Raw genomic sequence first — 14,921 nt, forward strand, 5'->3', positions numbered from 1 at the left:
GTATGATGTGACACTCTAACAAAAATATATTCTAATGTGGCAGGTATTAGTGTGGCACTCTAACGATGTGAAACTCCAAAAAAATTAAAAACTTATTGGTGTACTTTTTCTTAAATGTGACAACGTGTTAGATATGATGTGACACTCTAAAACTTTTACTTCAAAAAAAATAAAAACTCTTTAGTTTACTTTTTCCTAATGTGGCAACGTGACGGATATGATGTGACATTCTAAATTATTTTTAAAATTCTTTAGTGTACTTTTCTCAAACGTGATATGTGATACTCCAACGTGGCGGGTATGATATGACACTTTAAAAAAATTAAAAATTCTATATTATATTTTTTTCAAATGTGATACTCTAACGTGACGGATCGGATAATGAGGGAAGAGAGTGGTCTATGTGTCACGTGCAATGCATCAAACCACAAAGCATAAAGTATAAAAAGCCTTAGTGTACTTTTGTGTTGTGTGTCGCCCAACGATGCGCATAACATGGCAAGTTTTAAGCATACACCGAATAAAAACCTTACATAAAGTAGCCTGTGATTAGCCCAATGACACTTGTGTCTTTTCCATAATAGAGAGGACCAAATGGATCACAAGAAGAAAACTAGGACCAAATGGAACACAAGATCAACATTTAGGATTTATGAATAACTTTCCCATTTTTTTTTCCTTTTAGCTTTTCATATTTTAAGTTTTCTCCCTTTTCTCCCAAAGCTAACCTATACTCAAAATTAGACAAAAAAATCACAATAATTGTCACATAATATAAAAAATATATTATTATACTAGAGTTTAAGTTTTTGTCAGATATGTGAATTATATATAATAAATATTTTTTAGTCACGTGACTATCAATGTATCATTTTTTATCTAATTTTGAACAAAAATTAACTTTAAAAGTAAAATGAAAAAAATTTAAAACATGAAAGGTCAAAGCGAAAATAAAAAATAAAAAATAAAAAATTCAAAGGCCAAAGTGAGAAAGTGACTTAATATAAAAGGGGCAAAGTGTAATTTATTCTTTTATAAAATATATATTTTAATCAAAAAAATCATTAAAAATGTCAAAAATCATATAAAAAAGTCAAATATTCATTTCTCTTCTCTTTATACACTTTTTTTTTCTTCACTTTTTCCCTACACAGTAAAATAATCAATTCTAAATATTTTAATTTATTTTATCTTATATTTTAATTAAAAAATGGCTTTCCAAACTAGCCTAAATGCCTCGTTATACTTTTGGACAAACCAAATTTGGCATCTCTATCGTTCAAAATGGGGCCTCATTATTGTACTTTTGGACGAACCAAATTTGGCATCTGTTTCAAAAAGGGGCCTCAAGTAAGAATATTATTACTTTAACCAAATATATGATTCTTTATTAGTAAAGCAACTGTACGTGGGAGAGTAAACACCCGAATGGGTAATTTGGAAAGATTGATTCTTTAGCATTTTTGAGTCACATCACTTCAGAAAAGGGAATGTTACTACTTGGGCTACGTAGCAGCAATTGCTGTGCAGTGAAATGGGCCCATTTCGGGGCTCATTTCGATAATTCGATCTGTTCATATTTTAGAATATATTAAATAAAACATGCCTGCAAAATATCAAATTAATTGAAATGTGAGTGGATGAATGGGTAAACCATATTCGATTAACTTGATATTTTACAGGCATGTTTTACTTGATGTATTCTAAAATATAAATGGTTCAAATTATCGAAATGAGCCCCGAAATGGGTCAATTTCGTTGCATAGCAATTGCTGTTGCACAACTCGAGCAGCAGCATTCCTAATTCCCATCACCTCTTTTCTTTTTTACACACCAAAAAAAAAAAAAATCTAAAAAACACCAAAAAAAAGCTTTTAACCATCTTTCCAAAACACCCCTTCATCTATTTTGAAGACAATTTTTATTTCAATCCCAATATTAAATAATGGGTCATTATATTATATTCAATCGTCAAAAGAGGTATACTATATACAAGTTATGATATTTTTAGTCATAGCTAAAAGGAGCACAATAAATCATAATCAAACACTGTTTGAAGTACAACTAAAGATCTTTTTGGTCATGACCAAGATAACAATCACAATAGTCATAATTAAATCATAACTAATATTGTAATGAGTCCTAATCAAATTACTTGAGATATAATCAAAGATCTCTTTGATCATAACTAAAATAATAAGCATAAGATGTTATAACTAAATCATAACACTACAATGATTTATAACGAAGTCATAATTAACACTACAATACGTCATAACCAAATCATAATTGATGCATAAGTACTGTGGAGACTCATTTTATGAATGACAGCACATGGCTAAGATGACGCCAAAGTGTCAGCCGAGGTGCCACGTGGCTTGGTCATGCACCGAAATGATCTTGGCTAAGCCGAGGTTATCTACGGAGATACCGAAATCCGAGATGAGCGGATAAGGTACAAGAGTCCTAGAACAGGGGAGGATCTCAATCTGGATAAAGAAAAAGCTCTTAGGGAGTTTATCCTTATCTAGCTGAGAGTCTAGGATGAGCATTGAGCCTGAGTCCATTGAAGTGAGGCTTTTACAGGGATCAGGTCAGTGCTGGCTATAAAAGTAGGACACCCTCGTGGGTCTCAGGTATGTGTGATATATTATAAGCAGTAAGTTTTTTCTTATGAGTTTAAACACAATTTGCTATCCTTGAGAGATATTGATTATTGACTTGATAGCCGGAGTGCCCCCGGATGGACGAACCACCGCCAGATTCTTATCTTTCTATGACAGGTTATTCAAGCTTAATCTATTCTGCCAGTGCTCTCCAGCTGAGTTTTCCGTTTGGTTGTGTAGTCGAAAATCAACACCCACAATTTGGCACCGTCTGTGGGAACTTAAGGAGAATAGATAACCAACAACGGGCAGGGAGAAAAGATCGGGGACGACGTCCTAGGGAGGAGTGGTAAACATGTTGATCCTAACATCAAGGAAGAAAACCATAATGAAGGAGCACAGGATCAGAATCCCAGGGATAAGGACGTCGGCAAAGAAGGAGACGCCCAAAGAAATCAGGCCGGGATAAGTATTACAATGAAAACGACCTCCAAATATAGAAGGATAAATGCCTGATGAGGGACGACGAGCTGAAAGGAATGGCCAACAAGTTGGCAAATCTACAATCGATTGTTAACTTCATGATGTAGAACAACGTCATGTAACCACCGTTTTCGTAGTAGGACAAGCCGATGCTAGGGGCCAAGACCAACTCCCAGAAAGGAGGGCAGAATACAATCCCACTAGTCCCTTAGCATGACAAGGAGAAGGAACAATCACATCGGCTTTCACAGGATATCGGGCAAGTAGAGCCAGTGAGAGGTGAGTCTTAGAGGACGCCACATATCAAGGGAACTTATGTCAAAGAACATTGGTAAGTCTAGGGGAAAGAACTTTGCATTGATATAGTGAATGAAGAAAAATCCAAGAGGACACACCACGGCGCTATGAGCAGCACGCCAAAAAGGCTAAAATCTGTTGATTGTCGAGCTCCCAGACGAATGAATAAGGATTTGAGGGACTGCCTCCAGAGGAAGCGATAAAACGCTGAGGTCACATCCTCCATCAAGCCGAGAATGCCGTTCTCAATGGAGTTGGATAGGCTTGAGGCCCCAAAGAGGTTCCATATGCCAAGGTTCTAGATTTATAATGGTAAGCCCGATCTGAACTTTCACGTCAGCTTATATCTGAATTCAATGGCTTTGTATATCGGGAACGAACAGTTGCTGTGCAAGGTGTTCCCTCCATTCTTTGGGAAAATTGCATCGGATTGGTTTTACAAGTTGCCGAAAGGAACTGTGAAAAGTTGGGAAGGCTTGACTGAGATGTTTGTGGCCAGGTTTGTTACAAACAAATTGCAACCACTAAGGGTAGACTCCCTGATGGCTCTGAAAATTAGCAAGGGTGAAAGCCTCAGGGCTTATGCTAAAAGGTATTATGAGGTGTTCAACTAAATACTGGGATGCAACCAGGAGTTGGCGGTTGTGTCTTTTAACAACGGCCTGGAGGATGAATGCCTGTTTAGGAAGTCGCTGGAAAAAACACTACCAAAGAGTATAGAGGAGCTCATGGCACAGATTGAGAAATATGCCAAAGCAGAAGAGGATGCGTCGAGAACGAAGGTGCTGAAGTAGGAGAAGAGAAATGGCTCACTGAAGCGAGGTCGAGGTAATACTGGTTTTAATAGGCAGGAAATAGAGCTAAGGGATACACAGGCAATCACCACTGTGTTTCGGATCCCGGTTTATAAAGTTCTAGAAAGGATCAAGAACCAGCCATATTATAAAGCGCCAAAGAAGATTCCTGGTGAGTTCATGGGAAGGAGCCTTGGGAAGCACTGCGTTTACTACAATGAGAATGGGCACCTGACTCAGGGTTGCAGAGCCCTGAAGACGCACTTGGAAAACCTGGTCAGACATGGTCACTTGAAGGACCTAGTAGATGAGGCCAGAACAAGGAAAGAGCATGCAAGGCTTCTCCCGGCACCAGTAGCACCACCACCACCACCACAACCACAGCAAGCAGAACCTTGTGTGATCAATGTGATCCATTTGAAGGTTAATGAGAATGATATGTGAGGAGAGACCCAAAAGGCAAGGCACTTACAGCATGTGTATCAAGTCCAGCAAAAGAGGCCTAGGACAAACAAGTACTAGAGACCAATGGTGTCCTTTACTGAGGCGGGCCTAGACATGGTGTAGCATCTACACAACGATGCTCTGGTAGTGACCCTCAAGATTGGAGAATGCCAGGTAAGGCACATTCTGATCGACCAAGGCAACTCTTGTGACATCATGTATGTTAGATGTTACAAGGAGCTTGGCCTTCACCGAGATGATTTGGAGCAGTCGGACAGCCCAATGGTCGGGTTCAATGGAATGCCGACATGGCCTCTGGGAGCAATAAATTTGGAGGTGTAGGCAAGCACTAAGAATGTTAGCACATAATTTATGATAATTGATACTTCATCCCCTTACAATGGTATATTGGAAAGACTGTGGCTGCACGCAATGAGGGTTGTTCCCTCAACGCTGCACCAGTTGTTATGATTTCCAAATAAACAGGGGATTGAGGAAGTCAGAGGGGATCAAGTGCAGGCAAAGAATTGCTCTATGATAGCAATGAAATGCAACTACAATGTGCGAGAGGCAAAAAAAGTAGAAATCGAAGGCGAGGACATAGAAGTCCTAGATGATGTCGGCAAAGAACCGGCCGAGAAGAGCGATGAAGCCGTGAAGAAAATTCTGGTCCAAGAAGGGGATGAAGAGCGCTTCTTCCTTCTCGGCTCAAGCTTGGCCGAGGAGAAGGAAATAGAGTTAGAGGCTTTCTTACAGGCCAACATAGAAGTATTTGCCTAGACACGATATGGGATGCCAGGCATTGACCTCGTGGTCACATGCCACACTACAACAAAAAACATTTTTGGCGACGTTTTTTAGCAACTAAATTGAAATTAGTCGCCAATTGTATATTTTTGGCGACAATATATGTGTTGGTTGCCAAAAAATAAACTATTAGCAACCAATATCTTAATTGGTCGCCAAAAATGTTTGGCGCTAACTTAAATTTTTGCGCGGGAGCGATAAAAATGTTTTCTCAACCAAATTAATATACGGCGACGAAACTTTTGGTCACCAATTGTAACTTTTTGGCGACAAAATTAAAATAGTCACGGAAAGGTGAATGATATTTATGGCAATTTAATGATTTTTGCCGCCAATAAATTAGGGGTAAAAACGACGTGGTTTTGAAATTTTTTTTTTTAACTGACCTTTAGGTGAATAAACAAGGATTAACCTAATATTCATCTCACTCTCTTACTCCACAAACTCAAGTGGCATAGTAGAAGACACAAAGGTATGTCTTCTCTTCTTCTTCTTCGTCTCCCTCTCCCTCTCTCACACTGCCTCCTTTTCCTCTTTTTCTTCTTTGTCTTCAATTTGTTTCTCTTGTTCGACATCGCAGAACACAGCACAACACTGATATTGGGACTAATATTCTGATTGTGGGACTATTTTTGGAACAGATATTCTGATTTTGGGGCTGATATTTTGATTTTGAATTTTTTTGGAACTGATATTCTGATTTTGGGACGGATTCTGATTTTGGGATAGATTTTGGAACACAACATAGCACTTCGTTGTTTATTGTTATTGTTTTAATTAGTTCAAGCATTAATAGATAAACACATATAACATGTTTTGAGAATGTTCAGTTTTCTATACTGACCAAGTTGAAGCCTAGAGCTAAACATCTAGAGTACATTTTTTTCCTTCTATCTTTTAATTGGTTACACTTATTGATTGCATGAAATTTTATCACTTCTAGAACAAAATTATTTGGTGTAGCAGTTCTACAAATTTAGAAGAAGAAAAAAAATGTGGCTGTTGCTCTGGTCTGTTTTGGTGCTATTTTTAGGCTGTTTTGGTTATGTTTTTGGTCTGTTTTGGCGCTCTTTTTGGTCTATTTTTGCTGTTGTTTCTGGGCTTTTTGCACTCTGTTTTAAGCATGTTTTGTGCTTTATTCTTCACCTGTTTAAACACCATTTGCACTCCAAAAATATGGTTAAACACAAGGAGAATTTAAGGATTATAATGATTTATTTAACTATTACATTTTCAATTCTAATCCATATTTCAAAATAAATCAAAACATTATGGAGAGGTGGGTACCTTGGATAATCTTTTGGATGGTACTTTTGGATCTATTTGGTGGAATGGACATTAAACCTTTCAATCATGGGCCTGGTATTCATATAATTTGGTGTGAAGTTCTCACCATATTAAGGGGCTCATGTGTTTGGCTTTGTGAAAACTGCATTTTGATTTTGATGGTGTTGCTATGATTTAGGAGTTGTGGATGGGAAGTAGAAGTGAGCTTGTAAAACATGGCTAAAACTAGTAATATGCATTTCAATTGAGAATATAAAAAGTGTGATTGGGATTGAGTTTCATTGAATTGAGATTTTATAACATCTGGGGAATAATTGCCCATACATTTTTACTCTTTGAAATTATAATTATGGAAATTTATTCAATTAACATTTAACATTGATCTTCTATGAAATCTGCTTAAAAGCTATGGGAAAAGAAGTGTCCGTTTATTTTGTTTATCATAGTTTGAGAGAAGCATAACCAGGTCTGATGAGATTCTACAATTTTATTATGCTTGACATTCTCAAATGGACTAAATTTGTAAATCATGTCAGTGCTTCTACCATGCTTTTGGTTCTGCTTAGGTCTGAAAGTTTTTTTGATGAACTCTCTGATTTCTAAAGGCTAAATTTGGGATCTTGGCATATATCTATATACTTGCTTTTTAGTACTATTACGTAGTTTTAATTCTTCTTGAACTCAGCTGTGCTTTTTCATTGTTGATCTACTTCTGAAGTACACGTATGGGTCTGGTACATGATGATTGCAAGTTAAATCTATAGAATACATACATGTCTGCTAACATATGGCAAATCCATCAATTCATTTCGAAGAAAATTACTAAAATTAGACCTTTGAAATCTAGAAGAGAGAATAGTCCTACGTTTTTCCACTACAGCAACACGGTTCAATTTACTTGTTTCAGAAAAGTTAGGTTTTGAAGTTATCTTTCCAAGTTGAGAGTAGAAATCATTTGAACTTGGGTTCAATTACATTGAGCAACATCATAGGGATGAAACCTTGTCTAATATGTCTATTAATACTAAGACATGGTTGTCAGTAATTATGTTGAAATACACGGGTAAATGTTTATGGAGATCAAGATTTGATTTGCTTTTCATCAAAAACGAAGAAGGCCAAGGATGGCCTGGGGTGCATGTTATCTGAAGGGAACGTGCTTTTTCGACTGTGTATAGTGTCAGTAACTGACTGATGCACATGAATTGTCGTCTATTTTTATTTTTTGATTGGCAAATTAAACTTTATTGATAAGAATCAAGGATAACCTTACACCATACATCAACAAAGTATAGTTCTCCAGTCAAGACACTACAAGAAATAAGGGTTTTGGCGACGTTTTTTTAACGGCGTTTTATTAAACGTCATTTTTATTAATATTTAACGACGTTTTAAAAACGTCGCATATTTGTTTAATTAAAACGACACCGTTTTATGATCAAAGGCGTTTAAAAAACGCCTTCAAATGCGGTACGTCACACGCGCTTATTTTGAATCTGATAATAAAGCCTTTGTAAACCCTTAGGTCTTCAGACCTCTCAATCCTCTCTAACCCTTATCCTCACGTCACCTCTCTCTCAATCCTCTCTAAACATTGAATCTCACATTCAAATTTCACAGATTCACCAATTTCGAAGCTCTACCTCCACCGCCATCTGCACCGGCGAGGTAGCGAGATTCATCGATTCACCGATTTCATAGATTCACCGATTCAAATCTCACAGATTCACCGATTTCAGATCGATCTGCATCGCCACCGCGATTTCGATTCAGATCGGTCTGCACTGCCACCCCGATTTCGATTCTCTCTCTAGATCTCTCTCTCAGAGATTCATCTTTGATTTCATCTCAGAGCGATTTTGATTTCTCTTCTCTCTCAATTTCAAAGCTCCACCGCCACCACCATCTATGCAAGCTTCCATGGCTTAGCACCTCATCTTCTTATCTCTTCTACTTTGTATATACATATACATATATGTATATTTATCGATTCTCTCATGTACATACACGTATCTGTATAGACACCGATCGATAATGGAGCAGAGCTTCTTCGATTTGATCTATTTTCTACACTGCCCAGGCCTCGCCGAGACATTCCTTGACGCTTTACTCTCCTCAGTCCCGATTTGGCTCGCTGTCATGATCGGCCTTGTTATCGGTTGGTCCTGGCGCCCTAGGTGGACCGATTTGGCTCACTGTTATTCCTCAAGGATTTTTAGTTGTTAATGATATGATATGAATGTTTTCAGCTGATTTACCCGCTAGATAAATTCTAATTCTGAGCAGTCTGATGTTCAGAATTTTATTTGTTGGATAATCATAAAGTTGGCTTTCACCTTATTACATGGAGTCTAAATGTTGTCATTTTTGGATTTTTATACTGTTGTTCATCGAAGTTTTGCAGTAGTAGATAATCTTGGTGAAGTTTCTGCAAACGCACAGGTTATAGATTTCCTATCATATGCAGTGTATTGTGCTTTGTATCTTATTTATATAACTGAAATGATCTTTGGTTGGGTTTCAGATTCAAACAGTGTGCTTCGATAGCCTTGGTCTTAAGCTTGCGCCTTGAACATTTTGTTCAGAAACAATCTAAGGTTTTTACTTTTCATCTTCAGATTTTAAATAAGTTCCATAGTGCCACTGTTAATCTTCATCAAATTGATATTCTATGATCGTCCCAGCCTTTTGTGATAGCTAAGTTGACCATATTGTACATCTTACTGCTGCAATTCAACATTGTAGAATTCTTTTCCCCTGTTTACATTATATTGCAATATGTTTAATATTGATTAGTTTGCTAAAAATTTCTATTTTATATAACCTGTGCTCCCCATGAATATGTGATTGAAAGGTATAAAAAATTTATGACTTTTTAACTGATGTGATGTATCCAATTTGCTTAAATTTGGGTGAGTTTTGATCTCAAGTTGTAAAATTTACTCTAATTTGAGTAAAAGCTTTATTTGATACTAGAAGTGGTGTCATTTTATTTTAGAAAAATAAAACTGTAAACTATATGATTGAATTCAAATTCTGAAATCAGAGGGGAACAGATTTGGAAAAAAATAAAAATAAAAAACCTTGAATTTAGGGCATAACTAACCACCTAATTGCTATATACGGACACTTTGGGAAAATCGAAAAATTGAGACAAACACCAAGTTGAGCCTTCTCTTTATAATAGTATAGATAGATAGATAGATCGATAGATAGATGAAACACTCCAATGGACAAAATCCGGTTGAAGTATAAATTTGAGTAAATCTTCAGTGCTGACAGAGTTGTATATTTGGAAGTTACAAAAGGGTCTTGAAAATTTTGAGTAACATTTGAGTCTTCCCTTGATTAGGATAAAAACAATGGGTAAAACTCAAATTGATATTAGTTTGAGTGGAGAGGTTTTTTAAGTGATTTTTATCCAAATTTAAATTTGATATAGGTTTTGTGTTATGAATTGGAGATGCCTTAGGTTTCAAGTATACAAAGTATTAAACAAGGTTCTTACTCTGTTGTAGGTTCTGAATCCACTTAGCCCCCAGTTTTACTACAGATTTGTTTTTTCAAATTCATGGGTGTTTGTTTCAATGAAGAATTAAACAACACAGATAAGTCAATGTCTAATCCAATCCCAGCTTGCATCCACCATAGCTTTTAAAAGGATAGATGCTGGATCCTTTTTCTTCCATAATTTCTCTTGGCAATAAATTTCCTTGCTTTATGGGCTCACAGAAAGTGTTGGGAGTTCATAGCAATCTTGAAGTGTTGACAGATTCAGAAGACAGATACAAGTAATTGAAGGAAAGGAGTATATTACAGTGCGATTGTAATGAAAGATTATCTTTAACAGGTTCTTACAGGTTCTGGGAGTTGGTTCATGACCTGGAAATCTTTAGGTCCCTTAAATTAATTGAAACCTACATGAACAAAAAAATGTTATCGTGTTTTGAATATGCTTAAATCGGACATAGGATCCTTCTTAGCATAACCTTGAGTCTCATGAGGGAAAGCTTGTTTTTATCACGTTTGTGGACACGTATATGAACAAGTCTGTTACAATCATTTTAATGGTTTAATTTAATGCTGCCTTATGGGTTAGAAATTAGGAATTGCTAGACATTTCTTTGATGCAAGCATGGATTAGGGAGTATGATTTTGATGTTAAATTTAGTAGATATATAGGACAAGTGTGATGATGAACACTCTCCTACAACCTTTCATTGCAAAATTATAGGGAAGCGGTGCAGGGATTTATTTAGGTTGCATATTATTTCATTTATGCCTTTGAAGGTTGTTGAAACTAAGGAGTTTCAGCATTTTAATGGTGCATGAGGGTTGATTTTATGGTTACATTAAGCAAGAGAATGCAAAGTTTTGGGCTACTATGGGTTTTGAACAGGACTGTCAAGGTTACTTTAGTCTTGCAATTTGTGATGCCAAGAGTGATTTGGCTTGGGCTTCAAAATAGGATCTCTAAGAATACAACAAAGGTTAATAAGGTCTGGTCTTATGTTTTGGAGGTGTAAGAAGATCATAAATGTAATAATGAAAAAGACAAGTTGAAGAACATGCGAGGAATCACTCAATCAGGTCTGGTCTTATGTTTTAGCTTTTCATATCTTTAACTGCAGGTTACTGACCAGAACCTAGATGTTTGGGAGACCTCATCTGCATGCGTATCAGATGCGCTCCGTCATTACTATTACCAGTACCTCTCATCCACTGCAGAGGCTGCCGAGGTACTTCCAAAACACAAATGGGGTAGGCAAGTTGTTTTTTGTGTATTCTCAAAGGAATTGCAGATGAATTAGTAACCCTTTATAGATCATCTGACATTAATTTCCTTTGGAACCAACTCAATGAGTGATCAGCTTTTATGAAGTAAATGTTTCAGCGGGCCTCTTTAGTCAAGGCTAGGATGCTTTCATACCCAACCAGTTTCAATGATTCATAATCACTATTCACCAAAGTTTTCTTTTCCTTTCTTTTCTTTCTTTCTTTTTTTTTTTTAAAATTATTTATTTCTTTTTTTTTTTTTTTTTTTATAAATAATAATTTGAATCTTGCTTCTTGTTGCTGAACTGCAACATATATGAGACAGCTTACCCATGCTGCAGGAAAAAATTGCGATGCTTCGAGCAAATGAGTCTTTGCTAAAAGAAAATGATAAGCTCAAAAAAGAAAAAGTGTCTTTGCTGAAAAACAAAGATTTGGCTGATGGTCAAGTTATGGTGTTGACAAGATCCTTGGAAGCTCTGCAGAAGGATTTGAAAGACAAGGAAATTCTGGTAGTTCTCTCTGATTAAGAGTATCTTCTGTAGCCTGTCAATAATATATTTGTGGGAATTATAGCTGTTGTTATGATTTTCAGGTTCAAGATCTGAAACAGTCATTGGAACGCCAAAGAAAGGAACTCAATGACTGCAGAGCTGAAATCACTGCACTAAAAATGCACATTGAAGGTTCTCGATCTGGATGGAATTTGGTAGCTGGTGAAATTGAACATGCGCAATCAGAGTCCTTAGAAAGCTACAAGGAAGAAATAAAATTGCTGTAGAAGATAGTTCTATAAGCATCAAAGCATAGTCTTATCATCCCAACTAGGTTGGCACAATAGAACCTGCACAATCATTTGCAGCACCAATCTCAATCCATGGTTGAAGAGAAGTCAACCATTATGACATACACAAGGCACTAATCTACCAGCACTAAAACAACAAAAGACTAATTAATAATAGTCACCCATTTGAACCATGCATACATTACAACCAGCAGTTAAAGAATGCTCAACTGCTCATCGCTCTGTGCTTCAAAAGTACCATCCTAAATTTTGCTTCTTTCTGATATTCGTGTAGATGAGCATGACTTTATGCATTAGATTTGTTAGGCAAGTGGGTCACTAGCTAAAGGGTTGAATGTGGCCTTCGAACCCAACTGTTGAATCAAGAGCCTAATATTTCTTACCTCATAACTTGGGCTATTATTCATTAGAAAGTATATTCTGTTGTATAGTTTGAGTGCATTATATTGTAAAAATTATCTCTTTATGAAATTAAATGCAAGAATTGTTTGAGTTATACTTTTTAAGGATTAGTGTTTTGATGCCTATCAATAGAATTTTAAATTTGATCCTGTTTCAAAATTCTATCGTCATATTAATTGTTCATTTGTGGTAAAGTTTTCTTATTAAGGGTTTTACTTCTTTTGGCAACGCGATTATAATTTTGAAGAACAAAAATCATAGGACTTAATGTTGACATGATGAGAAATAATGCATTAGTTTCATCTTTTAAAGAAATTAGTTAAAACTGTTTCTGTTATTAAATTCTTTCACAAACTATAGCTTTCTTTTTTGGCCCAAAATATCCTAATTTCTTGTATCATCTGCAAAAGAAATCGCTAAATTAAATATTCATATCCTATTATCTAACCTTTGCTTTCCACTTGAGAATTCTCGTCCTTTCTTTTTTTCTGTTGCTATCTAATTGTTGCTTTCCACTTTACTGAATTTCTTTTCCACTTCTAGTTTTTGTTTTAGCTACTCTGTTTTACACAATTCCCTATTGTGATTGTGGCTTCTTTTGTAGAAAAAAAAAAAAAAGACAAGACAAGACATGAGTATCCTTATATGTTATTTGATATTCATTTCATGCCCATAACTCTATTAATTTCATGTATTGTACGATTTTAATTTAAACTTGGATTTATAATTACAAATGTTACATGTTATTGGCTAATGCAAAGAGATAAAAAAAAGTTGCACTTATTCGTTGGGGGCAATTACTACATCGAGTAAGTTTTGACTATTTGTTAGGGCATTTTTAATTTACTTATAGAATTTTGGTATTTTTTTTATTAAATTTGTGGCTATTAGAAGATTCATATTTTTTTTCCTAATGTTTTGAGCATTCATGATATGACAAACACTTAGATGACCCAAAGAACTATTTGACATATAAATAAAATAAGACCAAATGCGTTAATTAGGGGTGGCTGCTGTGTTTGGCTTCAAAAATCTTAATATCATGTCTAACTCAACAAATAAACAAGTCAAATAGTTGAAATAGACGAATATGTTTTTACAAGAATAACTAAACAAATATGTAACAATTTCAACACCATAATTTATATATCAATTCTAACTTATACATCAATTTCATCTCTTACTAGATGATTCTTTTTCACCATTTACTATAAAATACATATTCTACTTGAATATTAATTCTTGTTTATCACTTACTATTGTTAATACGACTTTGTTAATAATATAAATAATTTTATGGTGTCATGTATACAACAACTTTTATAATTCAAGATTTAGAATTATCAAAGTAGGACACTTAGAAATCACTATTGGATAAAACTTACTTTAGAGTAAAAGATATGGAACCATAATCCTGTAAAATTTCTAATTAATATTGCCATAGAACGTGGGTCATCGTAACAACTAAATAAGTAAGTTAGTCTTACAAATAACTTACATATGCCTAATTAAGTGTGCGAAATGATCACCGAAACTGCCGAAACTTGGGACGGGCAGTTTGCTTAAGCCTAAATAGACTTGTAGGAATAAAGGAGGCCTTGATTGGATTTCTGGTTAGAAAATTATAATGAAAATTATAAAACACAAGACAGCCCGTTCGGGGGGTGAAATTGCGAAATGTCCACCGAAATTGCCAAAACTTGGCACGAGCAGCTTACTCAAGCCTAAATAGACTTGTAGAAACAAATAGGACGTCAATTGGATTTCTGGTTAGAAAATTAGAAGGAAAATTGTAAAACACAAGACTTAAAAGTCCTGTTCGGGGGTGAAATTGCGAAATGACCACCGAAATTGATGAAACTTGGCACGAGTAGCTTACTCAAGCCTAAATAGACTTGTAGGAACAAACGGGACCTCAATTGGATTTCCGATTAGAAAATTAGAAGGAAAATTGTAAAACACAAGACTTAAAAGGCCCGTTCGAGGGCCGAAATTGCGAAATGACCACCGAAACTGCCGAAACTTAGCACGGGCAGTTTGCTCAAGCCTAAATAGACTTGTATGAATAAATGGGACCTCGATTGGATTTCCGGTTAGAAAATTAGAAGGAAAATTGTAAAACACAAGACTTAAAAGGTCCATTTGGGGGGCTAAATTGTGAAATGACCACCGAAACCGCCAAAACTTAGCACGGGAAACTTGCTCAAGACTAAATAAACT

At 35.7% G+C, this 14,921-nt stretch overlaps 1 long non-coding RNA gene across 3 annotated transcripts; it reads left to right on the plus strand.

The window, feature by feature from the left end:
* The first annotated feature begins 8,339 nt into the window (after positions 1 to 8,339).
* LOC145805939 (uncharacterized) lies at positions 8,340 to 12,204 on the plus strand. 3 transcript variants are annotated; one of them, XR_014348286.1, is made up of 5 exons: positions 8,340 to 9,160; positions 9,243 to 9,315; positions 11,350 to 11,457; positions 11,836 to 12,006; positions 12,090 to 12,204. It is a non-coding gene; the product is annotated as an uncharacterized LOC145805939 (long non-coding RNA). The 3 variants fall into 3 exon arrangements; XR_014348287.1 differs by having other exon boundaries at positions 8,340 to 8,876; XR_014348285.1 differs by having other exon boundaries at positions 8,340 to 9,315.
* Positions 12,205 to 14,921: the final 2,717 nt, after the last annotated feature.

The sequence above is a fragment of the Camellia sinensis genome, chromosome 13 (genome assembly GCF_055761805.1).
Source record: "Camellia sinensis isolate YWXY chromosome 13, ASM5576180v1, whole genome shotgun sequence".
In the NCBI taxonomy this organism is placed as follows: Eukaryota; Viridiplantae; Streptophyta; class Magnoliopsida; order Ericales; family Theaceae; genus Camellia; species Camellia sinensis.